Genomic DNA, 1,415 nt, shown 5'->3' with positions numbered 1-1,415 from the left:
CATGTTTATATTACATTCCTGTTTCAGTTTTTAAATCCGGATTACTTTGCCAGCAGTTCATCATCAGGGTCAGCTCATTTAATGAAAGTAGCATATGCAGAAACTGGTGAAGCTCACATTGAAGTTTGCACTACATGGAAAGATATTCACTATTTCGAAAATGGTGAATCGAGTCCTTGTACTGCCTTGGCCTTTCACGAAAATGATTTAGTTACCGTTGGAGAAGATGGACGAATCAATTTTTTTACAGCCCAGTCCAAAGACGTAGCACGGAGTATAGGTAATATTGATATTTTAATTACAGCTACCTTTAGCTACATTCGATGAATTGGTACATTGCTTAATTTTAAGAAAACATTATTTTCCGAAAAATTACTTATATAAAGTACGGTTTAAATGGGGGTCTAGACAGCGAAATTAACTATATTTACATTTCAGAAATATGTTGATTCGGATAAATAAGATAATTACATTTTTACTATTATTTCAATAAATCATGTAGTTTTTGTTAGAGTTTGTAGCCATTCATCGACAAGCGGAGAGATAGGAGATACATACATAAAGAAGTTCACTTATTTTTTTACCTAAATGTGGTTTGGATTATTTTCTCTTTCTTAATAGTTAATAATGAAATTATCATGAAATTTAAATTGGGTCTTTGGGTTCAATAATGATAAATACCTTTTATAAAGTTTACGGTTATTTATGTGAAATCCAATTAAGTTCTGTACTTTTAAATATATATATATAAATAATCTTTATTTCCTACAGAAAAAGGCTATCGACCCAATCGGTCTTTCTGCCTTTAAATATAATTTTCTCACATTTACTTTTTCGTTTAGATTTGTTGTTAAACCACACATGCCTTCTATAATTTCTGGCAGGCAAAAAATCGGTTAATGTTTGTTGAGTCGGTGGATTTGTTGTGACCAACTTAAATTATTTATTTAAATTGCAATAGGGTATTTGCATAAAATTTATTTTTGATTGAAAACAAACTAGAATTTAAGCTTTGTTGCATACAAGAAAAGTAAATCGCGGAAAAAAATCATTTTGCTATTTAATGGGCTTTCAAATCTGATCAAAGTGGCGTCTGCGAAAACGCTGTGATTGGTCTGACTTCACAGTACACGTTCGGCCTTCGGTGTTCATTTAAATCGTAACTTCTGTACAGTTTTTTACCTCGTGTGGTGTTTTATGGCGTTGTTTTATTAGTTTATTTTTATTGTTTTGTGGATTATTGTGGAAAATGATTGACGACGCATTTTTAAATGCACAATCAGATTCGTTGATGATGGCTGCGATTTTTAATGCAAGCGAATTGTTTACATCCGTTGAGCAACGTGGAGTAAAAGCTAAAAGGAAAGCGTACATTTCTGCTTTAGATGATTGGGTTTCTGAATAAAAATTAAAAG

The 1,415-nt window shown here is 31.7% G+C and overlaps 1 protein-coding gene across 1 annotated transcript in view; it reads right to left on the bottom strand.

The window, feature by feature from the left end:
* LOC109537625 (nucleoporin Nup43) overlaps nucleotides 1-1,415 on the bottom strand; it is a 12,138-nt gene that overhangs the window by 8,622 nt on the left and 2,101 nt on the right. The gene's annotated exons all lie outside the window — the stretch shown is intronic.

The sequence above is a fragment of the Dendroctonus ponderosae genome, unplaced genomic scaffold, assembly GCF_020466585.1.
Source record: "Dendroctonus ponderosae isolate FM_Combo_2020 unplaced genomic scaffold, Dpon_F_20191213v2 Dpon_F_20191213_1, whole genome shotgun sequence".
In the NCBI taxonomy this organism is placed as follows: Eukaryota; Metazoa; Arthropoda; class Insecta; order Coleoptera; family Curculionidae; genus Dendroctonus; species Dendroctonus ponderosae.
Note: the sequence above shows the minus strand (reverse complement) of the source record. Positions and strands in the feature narration are given on the sequence as shown.